The 21,942-nt window shown below is 31.3% G+C and overlaps 1 long non-coding RNA gene across 3 annotated transcripts; it reads left to right on the plus strand.

The window, feature by feature from the left end:
* The first annotated feature begins 446 nt into the window (after nucleotides 1-446).
* On the plus strand, nucleotides 447-18,050 carry LOC118188413 (uncharacterized). 3 transcript variants are annotated; one of them, XR_015040442.1, is made up of 3 exons: nucleotides 447-710; nucleotides 8,066-8,247; nucleotides 15,939-18,050. It is a non-coding gene; the product is annotated as an uncharacterized LOC118188413 (long non-coding RNA). The 3 variants fall into 3 exon arrangements; XR_015040439.1 differs by having other exon boundaries at nucleotides 15,962-18,049; XR_004758113.2 differs by lacking the exon at nucleotides 15,939-18,050 and adding an exon at nucleotides 8,534-10,063 and having other exon boundaries at nucleotides 453-710.
* Nucleotides 18,051-21,942: the final 3,892 nt, after the last annotated feature.

Raw genomic sequence — 21,942 nt, forward strand, 5'->3', positions numbered from 1 at the left:
GTAATCTGAATCCCCGAGTACTTCACGACCCCCTTGCTGTTCTCAAAAAACACCCCTGGTGAAAAAAGAGGGGGGTGGAGAAAATTTCGCTGAACCAGCTGTTTTTGATGATGAGGCCAGTTATGACTTCTACAACATCCCCTCACCCACGCAAAGATGGGAGAAAAAAAAAAGAAACCAGATGTGCTAAGTAAAATCCATTTCTGTCCCTCAAAACGGGGCCTCCAGCCAACGATATTTTGCACGTTCCTCAGCAGTGGAGAGGGAATGTCTGGACTGCTTGAAACCCAAAGGGCCGACCGGAAAAATGGTTATTTATAGAGGTGCTTTGCGGGAAGGACTAAAATAAGCATCGTCTTCCAGAATCTCGTCTTCCAAAGCCCAGCCTTCTTACCCCCTGGTATTTTTCTTGGTGTCTGTCTCCATATAAGGACTGCAACGGATCTCATGTTCCTGATGCATTTTCGTTGCTCCAGCTCCCCAGCCAGTTTAAGTATAGTCACGGTACTGCGATGTTGAGTTCAGGTTGAACTCCTGAATTTCTTGTTCTGCATCCCACCCACCAATATTTGATGTTTATTAAAACTCCAGAGCCATCTACAACAGGCTCTTTCTGCCTGGACCTAGCCACATCCTGTACATTTTGTTGGAGCAGTCTTCTGTGACGAAGCCCACTAGAATGTTATTAGACTTTAAGGTATTTTATTTAGGTAAGTACCTTTCATGATTGCATTTAATAGTTCCATCTTGGATTGTCGTCCAAAATGCACTAGCCATTTATTTCTTTAGTGCGGCTGAGATAAATAGGTTTCATTTCTTTGGAATTTCGACAAAAGTTCATTTAGTTCTAAAATGCATATATAAATTAAAATTTCAGAAATGTTCTTGTATTGCAACTTACGCTTGCGTTCAGAAGAAACTGCTGTTGAATTTTTATTATCATTCGAAGTAAATGTACGGACATTTTTAAGAAATAATTTTTAAGAACATTTAAAAGTTTATATATTAATCATTTTATGTAAATTATTGCATACGCTGGTAAAAGCTCTATTATTTCTGTTTTCTTAGCAGTGGAGTCAAAAGTGAAACGATATTTCGCAGTTTGCTTTAGATATGATTTGTCTTATTGCGCTCCGTCTAAACTTCCGTTAGTGAAATTAAGACACTTGCTGGAAGTTAGGATAAATGTATAGAACTGAAGGTTTGTCACAGTATTTAAATTAAACATAAGTTATATGAGCAGATGGTACATAAAAATGGGATATATTTTATCCTCGTGCATGCGTATAGTAAAGTTAAATATTGATTAAGGTAAATGCTACGTAAAATTCTTGAATGCCATTCTTAAGATTAATGCACACATGATGTTTAATTATATCTGTGATATGAGTAAATAGTGTATTACATAACATTTGTCTCGGTAACAAAAACCAGATTTTTTTTTAAACCAGTATACGGCTTTTTTGAGTGTATACGTTCCATTTGTGATAGGAATATAATTTGACCTATTTTAAGATACTTGCTTTTGTATTTTTTTAATACTTTTTGGTGATGTTCGTGTTCATTTCGCATACAAAATGTTTTCATTTGCAAGAAAAGTTGCATTATTTTCTAATTATTCAACTTGCATAGAGGTGAAAGTTTGCTGAAGAAATCAATTCAAGTACACTTACCGTGAAATATACGAGAAATGATGCATAAATCTGCGCCATAGCTTGAAGTTTTTTTTTAATCATTCTTTTAAGTTATCACTCAAAACTTCAGTGCGGTTAGTGCCTAATGTTCTAAAAATGCATTGTGTTCCAAACGTAAAAATTAAAATTTGTTACTAATTACAGTTGATTTAGTAATATTATTCTTTGTGTAAAAGCATGATGTCGTTGAGAATTCTATTTAAATAAAATTTTGATACTATAAATCCGACCTTAAATAAGTTGCAAAAGTAAAAAAATATTGCACTTCTAAGCAGCACAATGAATTTTTTTTCCAAGAATATATTGAACTCAATATACTTTTATATACTTTATAGTTTAAAATTTAGAATGAAATAGCACCCCCCCCCCCAAAAAAAAAAGAAAGTCCCATTTTGTGTGTTCGAACATATTAATTGATAGAAGTATGAAGAAAACAATCGAAATAAAAAATGGCAATGGAGATAAATGCGGTTTGGAATGGCTATTATCTGATTATAAATTTGTAATCGCATTTTACAGTTTTAAATTTAATGCGTCTAATCGAATTTCATAATGAGTTGAACACGTTCTCGTGAACGAACGTGTTTTTGCCTTAAAAAATTTAAAAAAAAATTGCAGCTTATTTTTTAGATTATATAAAAAAAAAGTTGACCCTCGAAAAAGTCTAATCGACTTCATCGTCGGGTGTATTTCGATTAGACTTTTTCGAGGGCCAGGTGGCATCAATCTTTACTTTTAGTCATTCTGCAAAAAAATGGTCGTCGCCTTCATAAAGAATTAGAATGCCTCATTTTTAAAATGATTTTACAATAGTCTCGGCATTTTCTGATCAAAAGCTCGAAAAAATTGGGTCATTGATTAGCAGTGAATAGAGAGTCGAAATTGGAGATATTTAAAGTTACTGATTATTTAATAAAAATCACGATGTAAACTCGATTTGAAATAAGTGTAATGTTAAATTCTAATTCTTTAAATATAATGAAACTCTTTAAGTAAGAAAATATTACATTTAATTCCAGATATTCAGTTTGCAGTTCCATTAAATGTATGATATTCACGTAACTGAATTATTAGCCCAAAGGGCATAGCCCAGAAGGACTATTAATTTCGTGTTGGCAATTTAAATGTCCGTTTCATTTTTCAATTCAAAATATTATTTCAAAATATTATTGCCACTAAATATTATTTCTTTAAGTTGTATTTAAAGAAATTAAATAATGAAGAATCTGCGTAAATGTAGGCATGTTTCTCGCATTATGATAAAACAACGGTACTTAGAACCAACCATCCAATTGTGAATAACATAATTTTACACCGAATATGTACATCTGGAAGCCCTAATTTCGAATTTGGAATTTGTTTCATTATTGATTCTGTATTTTGTAACACTTTAGCGAACTTTTAACAAACTCAAGGATTTCAAAGCGAGCAATGGCAACACTGAAGGGGGGAAATCATTTTTATCTCCAGTGCGCGAGACTGTGTATAGGAAATTCTAAAGATATACTCGTTTTTAAAATTATTTTGCGATATTGATGTTGAATTGAATTTTATGGTTTAAGTGCGAAGAACATGAAATTTAATAAATAAAGGTAATGCACAAAACGTTAAAAAAAAGGGGCCCCACTGGCGGTAATGGACAATCTGAAAGCTTTCAGACTTTTTTTTTTTTGAAACTTTTTTTTGAAATAGTTTCAAATTATAGTTAATAACTGAATAATTTTCGAAAGCATATATATTACGCCTTTTTTTTTTTTTTTTTTTTTTTTTTTTTTTTTTTTTTTTTGTACGCATCTGAAAGTAGAAGTACTTTGGTTTGTAATTTAATTCTTAGCATTTTGCACATTCTGAGTTCCATTTTTGAACAGGACTTTAAAAATATTGTGGATTTTTTTCCTTCCCATTCACATTTAATGCATTTTGATGAAATATAATGCTCGTGTATTATCTGGCTTTGAAACATCTTAACTTCTAGTCAGTAATTTAATTATGTTGTGTCTTCGTGCGCGAAAATTCTGTAACTTGAAAAATTACAACGCTCTCCACAAGCCGCAAATGTTTGATTTCGAACTGAGATTAAACTACGAAGCTGTGTTTGTTCCTTGAGCTGAGATTTGAGAAGGGCGTGACGTAAATTAGTATATTAACCCATGTTGGGCGCTCGTTTCGGAGAACACTTGATTGCGGAACCGTCGACTCCATTTAATGGCTTTCGACATACAATGACTTTTCCCTGCATTCACCTCCTCTTTGATAACAGGCTTGTAGGTAATTTTAATGTTTCTAGAATCAGTGTTTGTATCTTTTAGCATTTAAGTGTTAGATTATCTTTAAAATTCATTCTTGTATTTCCATTTATTGTACTGTTTTAAAATTAACGAATGTATTCTTGATAAGTCATAAAATCGGATGTAATCGATGACGTATTTAAAGAATTAATTGCAAGAAATTTTCGTTGCCTAGCATCGTATTTTTGTATATGTAAATCAAAAGTAATCTAATTTAAAATTTTTCAGTACAGCAAATTATGCATCAGTAAATTAATTTAATCTTAGCAAGTTAAATTTGGTGATCATTTCATTGGAGTGTCTTATGTTGCCAATATTAGTTTAGCAATTGAAAGCTAGAATGCCTTTATGAAAAACTTTCTGAGAGAAACTGAGTTCTATTCATATTACCTTGGGTAAACTCTTGAAAAGCTAATGTAGCCATTCTTGTCTCCTCTGTGAACCGAGCCTAGAATGAACCACCAGCATATTCAGCGGGTGATCATTTTACGATTCAGCATCTTTTTATAATGTTAAGTAATCATAAAAATGCAACTGTTTGGGAATGAAATAATGTAATAGTGGTAAATATATAAATATTTGAAGTTGCATATTTATGGTGTGGAAAAAACGTTTTCGAGTGCTAAAAGACTTCAAATGGCTGTCTCTAGTTTATAGACATTGGCCACTACTGCGGCCAAAAGCGGTGATCATTTTATTATGGAGGCAACTAATAGGTGGGCCTTTGAAAGGAAAGACAAATTATATCCATGTCTTCGCCGGGATTCGAGCCAGGGCCCTTCGGTGCCCGTCAGAGTCACTGTAAAAGATAAAGTTCTATAAAAAGGTCCTTAGTACACGTTCTATTAACAAGTGTTACCAGTAATAGTGGATTCTTAAACCTGAAACTTTTTAAATATAATCATATTATTCAATATCGTCTTGGTTTTGTCCCAAAAGGCAGCAGATTCCATAAACCATTTCAGTAAGTGGATTTAATCTGGAGTTTGCCTTAAAATTCACGCTGATACTGAGATCTTTCTTTGATAATAACATAACTTTTAGTAAAAAAAGTAAATGCAGAAAGTGTGGTCATATTAGTTGTATGTGTTCGTGCTTAGCGGAATTAATCAGAGTAAATATTGAATAATCCCGAAATTCACACAATATTTTGTCTCACAAATCAATTAAAAAGTGCGAAATTATCTTATTTAGCAAAACAAATCCTTTCGGGAAATTTGGGGAATTTTTAGTTCAAAGGGGCAATTTGCCCAGAAGGACTATTAATTTCGTTTTTGCAATTTGCGTCGAAAACTTTAAATGTCCGTTTTCATTTTCAAATTGTTGCCACCAAATATCATCTCCCTGTGTTATATTTAAATAAATTAAATAATGAAGAATCTCGCTTTGTGATAAAACAACGGTACCTAGAGCCATCCAGTTGTGAATAACTTAATCTTACATCGAATATGTACATCTGGAAGCCTTAATTTGGAATTTCTTTTATTATCAATTTCGAATTTTGTAACATTTTAGCGAACTTTTGATTAACAGACTGAAAGATTTCAAAGCGAGCAATGGCAACACTGAACGGGAAATAAAAGCATTTTTATCTCCAGCGCGTGAGACTGTGTATCGGAAATTTTAAAGATATGCTTATTTTTAATTTATTTTGCAATATTGCTTTTGAACTGAATTTTATGGTTTAAGTCCGAAGAACATATTTAATAAATAAAGGTAACACAAAGCTTTCAGTTTCTTTTTAATTATTATTTATTAGCCCAGAAATTCTATTGATTTCGTTCTCGCATTTTGCGTTTGTTCATTATAAATGTCGATTCACTTTTCAAAATGTTGCCACAAATTATTAGAACCCTGTGTTATATTTAAAGGAATTAAATAATGAAGAATCTGCATAAATGTATCTATATTTCTCGCATTGTGATAAAACAACGGTACTTAGAGTCATTAAGTTTTGAGTATTATTATTTCAATCCATACCCGTTCCTTGCATATATAATGCTTTACATGTTATTTTTGTAAATGATGATGAAAATAATTATATACCAAACATAAACAGACAACGAAAAACATACTGGTAAAAATCAATTAGCGGAAGTGTGCTGAGTAATTTCTGTCTGAAAAAATATGTGAATCTTAATTGTGCATTCCAGTGTTCTTCTCCACCTTCCCTTATGTAAAGTAATAAATTATCACATCCAGTCATCATCTCAAAATATGAATAAGCAGTGACAAATAGCAACTGCGTGCCCCGTTACCCTCAAAGTTTATGACATATTGTTCTTTTCTGAACAAGTAATGACGAGCGGGTGTTTGTTATCTTTGTTTAAGTGGTGAAGTTATTGATTACAGCTGTGAGGCAGTGCTGGTGGAAGATAATGAGCGATGGTTAATGTACATGACAGGATTGATGACGTCATGCCGATCGTTAGTTCTAACGGTCTGTTCTCATTGGTTCAATGTCCTTTACTCTCATTCTTATCTGTGTAATCTAAGGCCATGAATAATCTGTGTGCTGTGATTATAAACGGAACATTTCCGAGAAGTGTGTGAAAGAATTTTGGCCTCAATTTAAAGACTTCCCCTTAGCATTTGTTGCACACAACTACGACTTTAAAAATGATAGTTGCCTATGCGGTAGTTGATAACATTTATTTATATAGTTATATCATTTGGTAGATTTACTCGGTAAAAAGAATATTTCTAAAATTAATGCAGCTTGATTGCTTTCTGTTACCTTGAAGTTTATAGCTTACATTAATTAATAAAAAATCTAGTTAACGATGCAGTGCTTCGGAAGAAAAGCTGAATTTTAGAATTCGTGTTTCTTGTTTTTATTGCGATCGACCGTTTCTGTTTATACTAAAGTTTTTTTAATATTTACTTACTTAATTTATTTTTCATATTTGTCAAAATCTTTAATTGACAAACTTAGAATCAAGGCAACGCAAATTTACGAATTACCAACTGGCCAAATTCAAGGAAGTTTAGTTTCAGGAAGTAGTAGTTACGCTTTCAACCAATAGATGGCGTCTATTAATTTTCTTTTATGCAATTCTATGTGAAGTAAACTCTCAAAACAAGAATTTTTCTTAACGTAGATCAAAATAATTTACTTTTAGTTCCGTTTTCGTGTAACTATTTTGCTCGATAAAACAGTAAAGGATTTACTTTCTTAGTTCCGTTTTCGTATAACTTATTTTCTTCTATAAAACAGTAAAGGAGAAAGGAAGTACGGTTTGGGGTAAATATAAATCGCTGATTCCATTTGTATAGATATTCCCGAGTATAAGTGGATAAATTTAATTACCATTTTATAAATCTCTTAAGATTAATTTTTGGACTACGATATTTCTTTCTTTCTTTCTTTCTTTTTTTTTTTTTTTTTTTTTTCTCTCGTTATATCTTATACATGCAGCTCTTTAATCGTGTTTAATTAATGTTTTAAAATATTGAGCATTTTACACAGAATTCCCTTTATTAATAATCTTTTTGGAGATTGGGCTGAAATAAGGTTGTAAATAAGCCAAAATGTCTGATAAAATTTCAGTATAAAATTTAATCTAATCTTTTACTTAATAATAAGTACTTGTAATAATAATAATTTTTTAAGCTTTAATCGAGTTAGTTGTGAATAAAAGCTACTAAGAACTCTTAAGTATATTAAGATTAGGTAGAAAAAGTGGAATTATTCCTTCATATAATTCTTCTTGAGATTAAATTAAATCTTGGAGATGCTATTAATATTTTTTTTTTTCTCGTGAGGTTTCGAGAAATTCATTTAAGGACGGGGGAAATCATCAAAAGCAAATAACAACAACCTTAGAAGTTATAATAAAAAATAAAAATTTTAAGGATAACTTTTAATCTCTATATTACCAATTGTTTTTCTTTTCAAGCCTAGATATTTATACCGTGTACGCTCCAAGGAAAAAATCAGCAGGTTTCGGAAGCAGTATTTGTAAATAGTTTTATTATAAAACTTTCGTTGATATTTTCCCGTTGAAGACTTAAGACTAATAATTATAATTTAAGACAATGAAATATCAGTAGTAAAATCATTGTGTTTTTTATATGTTTTAGGCTTGCTGAGAATTGGTGTGGTGGATAGCTCTGTCTGGATTCCGTGCTTCCTTACTTCCCATATCTTCCTTAAAAGTTGTATGGAATGTAAAGAAGTATGGAGTGTTGACGGAGTGTTACAACATCAACGACGGAGTGTTGCAATATCAACTTTCGATGTAAAATCAAAATCTGAATGAAACGTAAGTATTTTATAACACCACGAATTGTATTGTGGATTTATTTGTCAGTGAAAAAGGTAAATATGAAAAGTAAAAAAAAGGTGCTATGTAAAATTGATTTAAAATTATTTTGAGGTAGCTATTGAATGAAATAGTATATAAGTTATAATAATGTAATTTAATTGTAAATTATTACATAGCCGAAATGAACAAACTTTATCCGCATTTACATCATTTCATAATTTTTCATACATCCGATTTTACCATATTACATTATTTATTTTACTTTCACTTTTTATTTGTATAGGAACTGAAATTATCGTATGGTATCTCTGATGGAAACTAGCACGGAAACTGTGAAAACATACTGTATTTGAATGGAATTATGAGAAACACCTTAATTGCTGTTAAATAACTACAAATAAACTGAACTGATTAAATAACTGACTGGGTGAAGTAGTTCATGAAATTCAGTTTATGTTGAAAGACCGATAAAGTTTCTTATGAAGAATTCAGAATTTTTTTATAATTAAAGCACGTGATGTTATGCTTTTAAAACATCATGGGATGGCAGAAAATAACGATGCGCCGTGTCTAACAAAGTTCTACTACGCATCTAAATTTCTTAGTATTCTTATCTAAAATCAACATTCAGTCTATAGTTTAATAGGAAATTTATTAGAATGTCAAAGCAAATTAATCTAATCTAGAATCTGTTTAGCATTGCTTCAGCAGCATTCGAGCTGCAAGCTGCATCATACAAATCGAAAGTATTTTTTACACTGCTGCCATTTAGTGTTTTCTAAATCAATACCCATCTACTGATTTTTGCGCTGCCATTCAGAGGTAGAGAAAAGTGTCTATTCAAACCGGAATAAATGCGTATAAGTAATTTTAATTAAATATTTGCTTTACAATTTCTTTTTTTTTTTTTTTTTTCCCTCTCATATTCTCTTTTACAATTTCTGTGATTCTCTTACTGCAATTATTTCAGTTTGCTTTATCATTGTGTATGGCTCATGGCATTCTAGTCTCATTGAGTTTTTCGTTTGGGGGGGGGTAGCGGAGAGGATTTGTGAATAATAGTACAGTAGAATTTCTGTTAACTGAGACCCTAGCTATTTTGGATAACCTTTTCCGGGTGCCTGTTTTCTGTAAACCATATGAGTATTAATGTATACGGTAAAGAATTATTTTCCTATTTCTGAAGTAAAGGAATTATTTTTGCTTTCTTGTTTTATTTCAATGAAGATCGCATATAACAACCCATTTCTAAAAACAGCGAAATAACTTTTTTTGTTTCACATAATGGTCCTAAAATTAAAGAAAATAATATTGAGTTTATTTTTGAAAGTACTTAAATTAAGAGAGGAAATTTCTTCTTTATTGCGAAAGCAAAGTACTTTTATACAACATGTACTTCTGTTTAATTAAAATGAATGGTAGTCTCATTTATATAATCTGTTTTTAGAAAGGAGCAGTTATTATGACTAAGTTAAGATCTTGTGGAATAAACAGACAGCAGTAGTCTTGTCGTTTTTCTTTTAATGTTTGTGAACTACATAATTTCCGAATAATAAGTGGTAGTATGTTATGTGATGACATTGAAAGAAGTTAGCGCATTTTCCCTTGTATACTCTCGTTGTATAAATGGTTAGCACATTTAGATAGCAATTAAGATCCTTGTTCCGATGTCAGCCACACAAGTTTATTTTTCATATTTTTTGGTGTAAAATTTCTCAACACCATAACATTATGTAATATGAATGCGTTTGATTTATTTATGGGCTTACAATAAATTATTTTTAATTTCATGTCGAGAAATATGTTATTGTCTTGCATGCGTGTTAATTTAATGTTCATTTATAAAGTATGTCTTAAATTTAATAACATTGTCATTGTCTTGCATGCTTGTTAATTTAATGTTCTTATAAAGTATGTCTTAAATTTAATAACTGTACTGTGTAAGTCTTATGACTGTTTTGTTTTCCCACATGAAATGTTTGATTATGATTTTGTACTTCATGAATTGTTTTGAGATTCAGTTCCAAATTTTTTAAATATCGACTGTTGTAATTAATGTGAAGGCTTTTCTTTAAAAGGACTAAAAAAAAGACAATTAAGTTGAAATGTATTCCGCCATTTTATTTCCATCAATATTTTTAATCCTAACACTTTTTAGAGGGTCTTAAAATTGTTGAAAAGAAGAATTTAATGAGGCATCCAACATTCATTATTTCCGTCTCTCATTCAAAAAAGTGCTGTTTTGTGTTAAGAACTTTTTTTTAATTTTCTCTAAAATTATATTAGTTGTTTTGATTATTCTATTTGTTAAGTAATTATTCTGGGAGATTATATTTGGAAATGTTTTGGTAAAAGGGACCTGCACTAATCATAATGTAATTGCCATTAAATTTAGTTTATATCTTCATTGAGTTTATAAAGCTTTCTAAAAAATAAGAAGCAAAAACATTTCACATTTCAAACGGATCTTCTTAATCCTCCATTATTTTAAATACCGCATTCCAAAAGAAGGATGGCAACGTTGAGCTCAAAATTATCGATTGAAGCACTCAATCGATATGAACAGCTAACGTGCTGTAAGATAAGTGCATTTTCTTTTGGAGTTTCAGACCGAAACAAATTACAGCGAATTAAAACCCTTATCTAATGTATGCAAATACATGGATGTAAGATATGTCTGAAATTTTCGAGAAGATTTGTTGCCAATTACCATATTTTCAGCGCTGATGGCAGGAAAAATTCAGAGAGAATTTTTTTTTCGATCTGGATTAAGCTTTTTATAAATTACTTTTTTTTGGCCTTCTTGAGAACAGATAAGGAATTTGCATAACATCTCCAAAACATTAATTTCCGTTAGAGAAGATGGGAATGAGGGGCGGTGTAGTCAGTTATATTTTTGTTCTGATACACAGTTTCTTTGGGATAAGTTTAGTGGGGTGGGTAGGTAGGTTTAGATGCGAATAAATTATAAAAGACTGATCCAGAACAAGGCCAGAAAGTAATTGCTGCGGAAGAAAATTGTTTTTGAAAGTTAATGCTTGTTTTTTGAAGCACCAGATATGCTATTTATCCCTACAAATGATTTTTTCCTTATATGATTCAGCATATAAATTGATGCATTAGCAGACATTAGGAGGAATTTTTCTAACCGGCTTTGACATAAAGTATGTCGTAGGCTTCTTGGATGGTAATATAATTCTGGCTTTATTTTTATTACCTAATGTGAATTTTTTGGCATGCATGTGTTCAAGCATCTTATTTTTTCTGTTCTGCCAATTCTGTTTTCTTCACATAACGTGTAATGCAAAAATGCAGTTTAAATTTAACATTTTTGCGATTTGTTATGTTTTTATGGAAGTAAAACGTAATTTTTTTATTAGTAAACAAATGGTTTGTGCCAAACTTCTTTATAGTTCTCTCCAAAGCTATAAATATATGTTTCGAAACTTTTTTTTGCCTTCATTAAAAGTTTTATTAAGGTCTTAAATATTTATCTAAAACTAGTGCTTGTTGTTATTATTATTTATTACCGACTTCAACGTATTTTAAAGAATTAAACCATATGATGACGTACTATTCTGTGGCAGGATCCTTAAAATCTAAAGATAGTAAAAACTGCCCATTTTAAGGATGGCGTGCCCCAGTTGTCAGTAATTCATAGTTATATGAGCATGATAAATAGGCTGCATAATGTTCTTACAAATAAACAATTTGTCGTTGCAAAATACAGATAAATATACAGATACAATACAGGTAGATATACAGTCGTTACAATACAGATAAAATGTTTCTAGCAGTTTGGATTTCTAATTTTTAAACTGACGTAGTCATAAGGTGTTTTCACAAATTGTGTTGCCATTTCAAGAAAAGTGAAAGTTAAATATATATTGCCTAATTCCACCGTTCTTTCTTAGTGTGATTATTGAAAACGGGACTTGCTTGTATAAAAGATTCTAAAAAATTATGATTTTATAACTAAAATCAAATTAATGATTTTAACATAGAATTGGCATACAAGAAATGAGAAATCAACCAATCTAGTGAATATAATCAAGAGAACGACACTGTCATGCAAAATTAAAAATTGGCTAAAAGGAAATTTTAGATTGGTTTAGAATTTTGAGTAATCAATATCGAGACCGATCCAGCAGGTCTCTCTCCTCTTTTAATAACTGATTTCTTCAGGTAAACAATTTTCTGGCTCTTGGCTTTGTCTGATCGCTTTCGAAAACTAAGAATTTGAATTAGGGGGTGGACTGTTTTAATTTATTTCTCATATCTATTAGTGGAACTAGTTCCATGTTTGTTTAACTAATGAAAAATGACTTTTTATTTTTAGGTAATTTTTAGGTACACTTTCTGACAAATAAGACATTTTTAAAAATTAGTTTTTATCTTTTTAGCAACCTCTGTTGTGTGCCTCTCTTTTTTTGAGACTGTAAAAAACAAAAAATACTGGAAGCAATAGAAACTCAGGTTGTCAAACAAAAGTTGGATGTGAGGCATTTTAAATTTTTTATTGCGAATTCAATTTTTCGTATTGTTAGCTACATCAATGCTTTAAAAAGGCGGAGATATAACTATGTGACTAAATTATTACTAATGTCAATAAAATTAGGAAAAGTCACCAATTTTAAAGAACCGTTCACATGTTTTGTAATTGAGTTTGAGAAATAACAAAATGTTGACATAAACCTGAAATGAAATATGAAGAATTTTATTGTTCTCTACCGATATTTATTATGCTTCATATTAAAATTAAACTAAACTCGGCGGTACAAACAGCCCATAGCGAGCCATGGGCGGCAGTGCCATGATATTTGCTTTCTAGACCGTGGGCTCCGAGGTGCTTGTGCATCTTAATCAAAATTCTGAATATCATAGAAATATTTTGCAATGAATAACGTCTCAAATAACACAGTTACAGCATATTAGCACAACGAAGATCTACGACATATTACTAAATTCACCGCTTTGTCTCTATGAGGCAACGCAGCCTGGACAAGTGGTCAGCTTGTCGCAGGACCTCCGGTGTTTAGTCTCCAAGCGAACTTGGTGCTAATTTTATCGACCAACTACAGGGATGAAAGGCTGACTCAACCTTCCCCAGCCCGGGGATCAAACCCTGGACCTCTGGTGCTGTTGCACGACGCGCTAGTCACTGCGCCACATGCTGCATATTAATTACATTATATACATGAATACTATGTTAGGTATGGCTATTTTCTTTATTTAGGATATAAATCAAAAAGTAAATTTAATTATTTCAAGGCAGGCAGTTGAAACTTATACAATGTTTCCATCTTTGGGACTAATGATATGAAATGCTGAGTATGTTAACCTCTAGAGAATTTATTCCATTGAAATGGACTAAACCCTGGCTGGTCATCCTGGCGGGCATATGTTTTTCTTCCTTTATTGAGGAGTGCATCCCGTTTTTTCCCCATTTAACCACTGAAATAAATTATATACAGTATTAGATAGATGGGTATCGTTAATTGTCCACTAAATTGCAGCGTTTGAAGGCACATGGTATTATCGCTCCAACTCCACATTTTCCGCTTTTTTCTTACAGGAATGGCTGCTAGAAAACATTCAGCGATTATTAACTAAATTATTGAATTATTAATTAGATTTGTTGATTAGATTAATAATTAGATTGATTATTAATTAGATTTATTGAATCTGGTGCAAACACTGTGAAGTTGAGCTTTTTGCCATGATCCTGTTTTGAAATCTATCATACTAAACTGCATTTCAAAGGTATTTTTTCCGCAGTTCTTTAAATTTTCTTAAATTTTTATAATTTTGCTTTTTTATATTCTGCAATAAATAGAAATCAACTGTAATGCGACTGAAATTTATTTTTTTTTCTGGTAACATCTGAATTTGTTTTTCTGGCAACTCATGATAAAAATCTATATGAAAAAATATTTTCTAGAAAGGAAAAATGCATTTTTCAATTCTCCAATATATATAGATTTAAAAATATGCCCCCTCCAAAAAAAAATTTTTTTTTTTTTTTTTTTTTGAAGCGATTTCGGTTTACAAATTGAGCAGTCAGAGGGATAACAGCTTTCCAAGATTCAACGATAATAAAAACTTTTTAACTTCAAATTGTTCTCTTAGACTCTTTGGGAAACCACAAAAAGTCACACTAAAACAGACATATATTTTTTTCATGCGATATTTTAGTACTCGCGGTTTAACGTTTTGCTCCACCGAGCAAAACGTTAAACCGCGAGTACTATTTCTGAACCGTTTGACAAAGTACAGTAATTAAAACCCTTGTAATTTAGGAGGGAGAGGATGAGAAAAAGATAAAATGAATGGAGTAAGAATATAAAAAAAGAGGAATATTTCTTTCGGGACAACGTTTTCGAATTGTAATTAAAAAGAGTTACTGCAATTAACCTTCCAATAAAAGAGGGTGACACATGAAAAATCTATGAATAAATTAAAACCTTCAGAAGTTGCGCTTCTAAAGCGAAACAAAATGGCGCCTCGTCTTCCGGAAAGAAAGTTCCCAACCCCCTTTTATGCCATGGTTTAATCAGAAAATGTTTTTCACCATTTTTCTTCGTTACGATCAGCGTGATAAAGATGGATGAATTATGATTTGTCTTCTTTTCTCCCTTACCGCATTTAGGAGGAAAAAAATTCTTTGATTAAAGACTCACTAATGGTGCTCTATTGCTAAAACTTTTTTCTTCATTTTGCTTACTTTTTCTGGCATGTGAATATGTGCCTCTTGGAGTGTTCAAGACATCAATTTTAGTTGCTTCTTTGTTGTCAGAAGAAACACGTAGCTATGTGCAAAGAAGAAAATATTCTGGAAATATTGCTTTTAGGGCTTGAAAAAGTATTATTATCTCATAAACTGTGGGTTTATTTTATATGAAATTAAAGAAATAGGAGTTAATATAATTCAACTGAATGTTAGGAAGATGTCACAAACAGGACCGGATTTAGATTTGACGAGATTCTAAAAGCTATTTGAAGTATAGGCTCTTTATGAGGGATATACATTAATTTTCTTTGTCTATGGGATATGGTACAAGTTTGGGGGTGGCCACAAGAAAGTGAGGGCGCTAAGCTATAGCTTGTGCAGCTTATACATAAATCCGGCACTGATCACAAAGAAAATTCATGCCGCAACATTTAACCTCAAAAATACAGGATCACATCTGTTTAAAGACCTTTTTTACCCCATTCAAAATCATCCCAAAACTGCGTGTATAGCATTGCTTGCACACCCGCACACATACACCAAAAAAGAGGAAGGGGAAAAAAAAAAACCTTAAAATTCTGTTTTAGTACTTCTCTGCGAATTCCCGAAGTTGCTGAAATGACACCCTACTTTTTTGGCCTGGTTCTGCTATGGGAAACAGAGGAGAAGGGGATCAGGCAGCAATCAAAAAACTGCTTTTTTGTATTCTTGAAATATGCTATGCATTTAAGTTGCCGAAACGTTTTCCTGAAATATTATTTATTTAAAATATGATAAAAAATAAATATTTATGAGTGTATAGTTTTATTGATCAGAGAAGTACGATGTGTCTCTTGAAGTTAAATGTGATATCTGGTATACAACATTTTCATCAAGTATTTAAATTTATTCAATTAAAAATAATTGAATGACATTATTATGTTTGTTATGTTACTGTGTAAAATTTCCTATTTTGTAGTTTCTTTTCTTTCATGATGATAGCTGTACTAATGCTTGAAAACGAAAAATGAAAATTATCTACTTTGGTGAATAAATTCTCTTGTCTTTTACAAAAATCCTTGGACCGAGGGCAATGTTTCCTGGACTGTAGGACACAACTTTATTATTGTTGCTTTGAATTATCTTGATGTACTTTTGTAAATATTTAGATTTAATTTGTTACAAAAATAGCTCAATTTCCTTTTGGTATTTTAATAGAAACACCGTTTTATTTATTTATTTATTATTATTATTTGTTGACACAAGTATTTGTGTTCATTAACAGTTATTATTTATGTTAAAATTTATGTGTTGTTTTTGTTTATGAAAAATGTAGAAAGCATATTATTTCCATTTATTTGCATTTTTTTACATTATTTATTGATTACTGGTTGATTGCATAAAAATGCAAACTTAATGAATGATAATAGTTTGAAGTATTGTAACGAGGTTTTATTTTAATCATGCTTGAAAATGAAAATTGAAAATTATCTGTTTTGGTGAATGAATTTTCTTTTCTTTGACTTCGGCCGTGAGCACTGTTTTTTGAACTCTATTTGGACACCACTTTATTATTGTTGCTTTGAATTAGCTTGATGTACTTTTGTAAAATATTTAGATATAATTTGTTACAAAAATAGTATAATTTCTGTTGTGTATTTTGATAGATACACAGTTTTATTTATTTATTTATTATTACTCTTAGTGTTATTTGTTAACACAAGTAATTATTATTTTTATTAACAGTTATTATTTATGTTATAATTTATGTGTATTCTTTGTTAATGAAAAATGCAGGAAGCATATTATTTCGATCTATTTGTATTTTCGTTTACATCATTTATTGATTATTGATTGATTGCATAAAAATGCAAACTTAATCAATGTCAATAATTTGAATTTTAGGTACTTTTCCGTTTTGCCGGCGCAAAGTCGCCAATAATGGTACCACTGATGCCAAACGGAATATCTTCGCTGGTAACCTTTATGCCTCATTTACAAAACAAGTCGCAGCCATTTCTTACCAGATTGATTGTTTCTTTCAATACTGGCATACAATTACATAGAATATTTACAAAGATAATTAAATTTTATGTCCTAAGACCATTCGCGGTAATTAAGTCATTTAGGATGCAATCACACAGCTCACCCGAAGGCGAAAATATAGAAAAGTCAAAATCAAGGGTTAAATTCATAATTTCTAATAAGAATGCACTAGCGAAGTAAAGCACTACGGTTTTACATAATTTCTGAGCAAGCTATTTGTTTGATTTAACTTGAAATTAATGTAGATAATTACTGAGAGAATAATATTTTTGTAGCGTAGTTTACGTGAGATGAGATCACTTGGGGTCACGTGATACGAACCGGCGAATCAGGATGTTGAACCATGATAGCATAGTAAATTCTTAAATTAATGTCTTTTTACAAATTTATTGGCTTTTTACAAATTTATTGTCTTTATTTATTGGCTTTTTACAAATTTATTGGCTTTTTACAAAATTATAAACCATATTAAAATGTTTATGCCTTCAAAATAAAAAATTCTTAGAACTAGCATTTGTTAACATTTTTTATGTGTATACTATATGTTGTCGCCAGCAAAGTCTGCTTGGCGTGATTTGCGCCGGCGAAACGGAAAAGTACCGAATTTTATTCTGATTAGCTTGAAACACACTAATTTGAATAATGTGGCAATTAAGGATAACTACTTGAAATTTATTACTATTCTTTTGAATTAAAAGATGGTGCTTTATTATGCGAACAACAGTAGTTGTTTTGAAATCCGAGAAAATAATTTTCAAAAGGATTCATGCATATAATGATGAAATAAATGTTTGTGTTTCTAGATCTGAATAATGAATTCAAAAAATTCTGTCATAGTGGCTGGACGCATCTTATTCCTTACTTTTTTAAATTCTCTAATTTCCACATCATGTAAGTGAATAATACTTTTGCATAAATTTTTATAATCTAGATAGCACCTATGCTTTAAATTGAATGACTGTGTATACAAATCATGTTTGTAAATTTTCCTGTTTTTTTTAATTAGTTTTTATTGTCAGTTCTTTATACAAAGTGAAATTTTCTTAATTCATCTAATACTGCTTTGACGTCTCATTATTTAAAAAAAAAAATTATAGTTGAACTTACTTTTTGGATTCGTGTTAAGTTCCTAGCTGTTTAAAATCGAGTGCGAATCTTCCGTACCAATTAATTAGCAGTTTCACTGCTGCTGTATAAAAGAAAAACTTATCTTCTATGTATTTTCAGATTGCGTCTAACCCACCTACTAGCAGGTCGTCTGCTCACGTGTTTCGAAGAAATGGATGATGGATGGTTCAGAACACCTTGGACACACTCACGTGAGCACTTTTCCAGCTCCAGCCTTACAGGAAAACCATTCAGACTCCCATGTGGAGAGAATCTTCACTTCTTTTCTTCTCTTCCCCTATCACGTGAAGTCATCCATTGTTTTAGGGAGGCAAACTCTTCAGCCCCTGCACTTAATTACAGTTTGCATTTAGAGCCCTGTTTTTGCGCCCCTTTCTGCAGCAGAAAGTGATGGATGCCTTTTAATTACAGCTGTTCTTGGTGGCCCCCTCTTGCCTCAAACTCCTAATTACGTGTCACTGTGTTTTGCGAGACTTGAAAGAATGCCCCCAGTAATATAACAAAAACAGTAAAATTAGCTTTGGATGAAAGGGCGAAAAAATTAGGTTGGCTGGCGTGTCGCGGGGGAAGAGAAAGAAAAGAAATTGCTTCAGACAAGAGAAAGAGAGAGTGAGAGCTTATTGAGTAACCAATACAGTTAACGTTTTCTCTTCCGAGAGTTGGACGTTATTAAAAATCTAGTCTTGGCAGGCTTGGAAAGTTTTAGTTTTGTGCGTAGAGTGTTTTATCATGTTTAGGAGATATGTCCGCCTTCTGATCAGGGGCTTTTGTTCCGAGTGATCTATGCAATTTGTTTCGTTTATGATGGTCTAACATTAGACCTTCAAGTGCTTTTGTTTTCCCGGCAGTGTTTTCTTTTATGCGGTAAATAAAAAGAAGGAAGTGTATTTTTCGTTATGAGAAATGAATCGTGTAATTATAAGTGGTTGATCTTTACATGACTAGAAAACTAAACATATTTATTATTTGTGATCCCCTATAGTCAACGGACTATGACACGACCCTGTTTTATGGTGAAGGATAATTATATTAATTCAGAAGAGTAGTTAGAAGATGCTGTGTATTAGGTATCCTTACAACTGCTGAAATTCTTAACAAATGTAGCAGATGTATCGGAATTCCGCTAAATTGTGCCCAGTGGGAATTAATCAGTCCTCTTTTAAAAATATGTGCTGCCTGGAAACACACTATGCAGACTTCAAAAATTATGTTTTACTTTATGAAAAGTGTTATGGAAAATTTATTTAATGCACATGTGTGGGCAATTATAAATGACAAAATTAGGGTTATTATTTGAAACTAACCAGTTATAATGATTTAGATCTTTACTGTAAGTTTTCCTTTCCATTTCCTCACCAGATTGCAAATGAGTTAGAGAGTATTAAAGCTGAGGTTTATTGCATTGTGCAGTCTTTGACTACTAGTCCACGTTTTAAATTTGAATTTGACTGTTATTTTAGTTACATCGCCTCAGGCGGGGCTGTTGAGTCTGTTAGCACGAGAAATCACATTTACGTTCAAAGTTGTGTTTACAAAAGAAAAAAAAAACCTTATTTAACACCTTTCCAAGACTTTGTGTTTAATTTTAGACACAGCGGTAATTCGTTCTACGTCTGTCCAGAGTAGAACTAGTCGGTAGTCAAGATAGAGTAATAGTCAAGACCTAGTTTATATTTCCAAAGCAAGTCAGACACTATAAATTTTTTAAAAGATGATGAAAAATCCAACACCTTCATATTTATGCGATATATTTCCTTTTATCTGTTTATTCATTTTACGTGAAACAGTAATATTTAAATATTATGAATCTGCAAAAGACAATTTTTTGGGTCGGGAGAAATATGTCGACGAAAATATTAGATTAATTACTTTGTACGCTGCTTAATTGCAGACAGCTGTAATTAATTCTTTAATTTTAGATCAGTTCTTCAAATATTTTAAACTAAATTAAATGCTGTAAATGTAATTTTAAACTAAATTAATACTGTAAACATTATGAAGAATAAAACGCATTAAAAGAAACTGCTGAAAACGAAATATTCACTGAAGCATGTAAACGCAGTTTCATGTGCTAATTATTACTGATAATTGCGTTTTGTCATCCGTGATTTGAATTACTGTTTTCCTGGAAAGTCAGAATTTGCGTTGAAAGACGTGCAGTCATTAAATATATTGAAGAAGAAAAGTGCAATTTCTTATACCGTTCTTTAACAGTAAATAATTAAGTCATAAATAGCATTCATAATGCTAGTTAAATTTTTTATGCATGTTAAATACCTTTTTTTTAAAAAAATTTTTATGCATTTATTTGTGTACGTATTTCTCGCATTTTTTTATTCTTTCTGTAAGTAGTTTAAGTATGCATAAAAAGTGTTTAGTCTTCGCTTATAGGATTGAGAAATGAAGTGAAAAAAGTAACGAAATTTTTACGGACTGTTGTAGAAAGAGCGTTTCAGGAAATTTATTTTTTTTTTGGGGGGGGGGGTAATCTTTGTCTCGAATAAATAGATTGCAAAATTTTAAATGAAACATTTTGAATTTTATTCAGTGCTGACTTTTATGAATCAAAAAATAAAATCTATTTCATTATTAACTATATGTTTGCCATGTAATGCGAGAACTTGACTAACGCGTTCATTTGTTTATTTTGCATTGAACAAAATCTGGCTTTAAGAAAACTGCAAATAGAGAAAAATAAAATAAATTCCTAAACTTTTCCGATTTTGTATTACACCCAAACGGCCTTTTAACGTTTTGTGTGTAAGTGTTATTTATTAAATGTCATGTTCTTCGCACTTAAACCTTAAAATTCAGTTCAACAGCAATGTAGCAAAATAATTTTAAAATGAGCTTATCTTTAGAATTTCTGATAGAAAGTCTCGCGTGCTGAAGATAATTTGTTTTTCGTATAGTGTTGCCATTGCTCGTTTTGAAATCGTCGAGTTTGTTAATCAAAAATTCGTTAAAGTTTTACAAAATAGATAATAAAACAAATTCAAAATTTGTGATTCCAGATTGCATGTTCGGGTAGAGGATTACCTTATTCAGTGATGGCTGCCAGGTACCGTAGTTTTTTCACAACATACATACATTCATGCAGATTCTTCATTATTCAATTTATTTAAAAATAATTCAGGGCGATAATATTTGGTGGCAACAGTTTAAAAAATGATTCCCCGTTTATAGTGAAATGCCGCAAAATGCTGTTTTGAGACTGCTGTTTGCCGGTTTTAAAATATGTTTATAAAGCATGAGCATGATAATTTTGCATGACAGTTTTGTCTTGGATTTTGAGTTTTCTTACAAGTTGAAAACGCTTCTAATGAGTGATGTTTGTAAGGAGTGAGACTAATACAATCACGAATTTTCTCATAAGCTACAAATATACTAACTTATGGCCAGTAATATTTAAAGAAAAGTCACATTTTAAAATATGACCTATTTATTTTACTGAGCCAAAAACAAAGATCACAGCAACCCCCGGCTCTCTTCTCGTATATAGAGATCTGGTTACCTATGTGATGACAAAGAGAAAAATGCATGAACTAAGAATCTTTCATGAAATAATCACAATACAACAAATGCAGCGGCAACTTCAAATTTTCCTCTAATACACAGAGATGTGGTTTTATAGATCAGAGATTTTCATACTTTAAATTGCATGTTGTCAAAATCTGAAAACAGATGACGTTCCGTAATTTTTTTTAACAAAATAAACATTTTGTTGAGACAATAGAATTTCTGGAAGCAGAAGAGATGAAAAATTAGCAACGCCTTCGCCGGGAATCGAATTACGGACCTCTGGAATA

The sequence above is a fragment of the Stegodyphus dumicola genome, chromosome 1, assembly GCF_044657685.1.
Source record: "Stegodyphus dumicola isolate Sdum_Otavi_A_Nest chromosome 1, ASM4465768v1".
NCBI lineage: Eukaryota > Metazoa > Arthropoda > Arachnida > Araneae > Eresidae > Stegodyphus > Stegodyphus dumicola.